Source organism: Limulus polyphemus, unplaced genomic scaffold, assembly GCF_000517525.1.
Source record: "Limulus polyphemus unplaced genomic scaffold, Limulus_polyphemus-2.1.2 Scaffold2319, whole genome shotgun sequence".
NCBI lineage: Eukaryota > Metazoa > Arthropoda > Merostomata > Xiphosura > Limulidae > Limulus > Limulus polyphemus.
Genome location: NW_013667929.1, coordinates 178520 through 180730, shown reverse-complemented (window position 1 = coordinate 180730; position 2211 = coordinate 178520). Strand labels below are relative to the sequence as shown.

Below are 2211 nucleotides of genomic sequence, written 5' to 3'. Positions count from 1 at the left end.
CCCGTGGTTGATATAATACAGATAGCGTAATCTGTAGCTCTGTGCTTAATAACAAACAAGTGAACTCTTAAGTTATACTTTTGGGACTAAATCCGGTTGAGATCATCCTAGACGTTACTTCATGTCATGCGTTTGGTCAAATAACTTACCAGTATCCACTGTTCCATAGGATAGTTGCATCGTGTCTCACTTGACCTTCTCTTTGGTGATACATCGCGACTGTCATATCATGCAGAGGTCCTTCCGAAATTTGGTGCTCTTTTTTCTTATTGGTCAGCTACAAAGTAAATATGTATTTTGGCGGTTTAGATTCTTTCCAACTTTCGAGGAAGGCGGCTTATTTCTAATTTTAGAATCCGCTTGAAAAGGTAAAATGAAAGAAAACATAATAAAAAGAAAGAATTTAACAATGATCATATACCAATTTTAACGTTATTCAAGATACAGAGCTGCCTCCTCTCGAGGTAGAGACAGTTAATTCATACAAAAATTCGTACATAAAAATCGAACAAAAAAAATAGTTGGACACATAAAAACACAAATATTTACTACCAAATTTAGATTTACTACCAAAACAATATAACAACTTTTATAGTTTAAACAAAAATCAAAACTTTTACTATATAAAACATATTCTACAAATATAAAAAACAATAAAATGAAGGCGAGTACTGGCGTGTTGAACTTACAAAGTATAAACATTATACATCCAGTTCATTCTACATATACATGCAAAAACTCAAACTTCCTACTCTTTCATGCATCCTCTTGAACTAGGTACTGTTCAAGCAATACGCCTACGGGCTTAATGTGTATTCATGCTCACCATTGCCTGGAGAACATGGGCTAAAAGAACTTCTGGAATTCCTAATGCTTATATTTTCCTGGATTTTCATCTAACCAACTACACTGAATTTTATCATAAGTGCACGTTACACCTTTGTGTTTTCGATTCTTTGTATTGTGCAAAACTTGGAGTATTTCTTGCCACAACTCTGGGGGCCACTACTTGCAGCACTGTCAGATCACCACACCTCATGGGTTGATAACAGTGGTTCACCACACCTTCTTTCTCTTTTTACTGCTCGTGAAGGTGCCACAGATTACGCACATCAATGCTATTCTCCTCTATTAGTGTTGATCAGGCATGACCTTGCTGGACCGCAGTGAGCACCCACACTAGGTCAGGCTTCTTCAGTTGCCCATCCTGCAGCTCCTGGCATGTCAACTTTTGTCATCCATTTACTATTGGAGTCCCCTACCCAATGGCTGAAATGGTCGTGGTTTAAACTCCCACGTGGTGTACAAAGCCAGGACATTCCCTGAACAGACAAAGCCACACTGTGCAAGAAGAGAACCTGCCCACATTTTTGTGTTGAGAGCCCAGGCAATGAATTATGAGAAGATCATAGTCTTGTAATGTCGTTAACACATGTGCTATCCTCTTTTGATATTTAGAGTTTAATAAGCACTTAAGTAAAGCTTGATTGACCCAGATGGTGAACTTCCTACCTTAAAATTAGTGGCAATAAATAGTTTCACAAAAACAATCACTCCAAGCACTTCTTTCTTCTTTGTATAGGATTTAAGTTTGGGAGTAATAAGTGTATGTAATTATATTCGACTTCATCATGCAATTGTGATAACACTGCTCCATCTACACTGAATGGTCACAAGTAAATATACACCTAATTGTTCGTCATTTAACTGATTTATGCTAACTAATTTGTTCTCACAGAGCACTATATAAATTAAAATGGACTGCACACTAATTATTTTGTGCTACAACATGCCTAGAACTCAAGGTTCTCTCGAATTGTCAGATTTTGTTAGAGGAAGGATAGTTGGTCAGGCAGATGGGGGAACAAGTCAGCGGCCAATTTCGCAGAATTTGAGAATCCCGCTTTCGACAGTCAACAGAATCACCGTGCAGTTCAGGAAACAGGGCAAGGAAACAACTGAGCAGCGTCCGGGTCGTCCTGGTCCATCGGAGAGGACAAAAAGGGCTGTCAAGAGGAGCATCGAAATGGATCCCAGATTAACGACTGCAGAAGTGGCCAAAGTTGGTGGGATGAGCCCGGAATCTGTTCAATGGATTCTCCACAGATTGGGTTATCGTTGCAGAGCAGCTAAACGAAAGCCCTTATTAAGACCTGCCAACATAGTCAGACCCAAAGAAGTGGGCAAGTGATATGATGACCAAGCCTCTGG

The 2211-nt window shown here is 39.3% G+C and overlaps 1 long non-coding RNA gene across 1 annotated transcript in view; it reads right to left on the bottom strand.

The window, feature by feature from the left end:
• Nucleotides 1–232: 232 nt before the first annotated feature.
• The window catches only part of LOC111087569, a 10684-nt gene continuing 8705 nt past the window's right edge, over nt 233–2211 (bottom strand). The window contains exon 3 of the long non-coding RNA XR_002612251.1: nt 233–277. This is a non-coding gene — a long non-coding RNA (uncharacterized LOC111087569). The remainder of the gene's footprint in view (nt 278–2211) is intronic.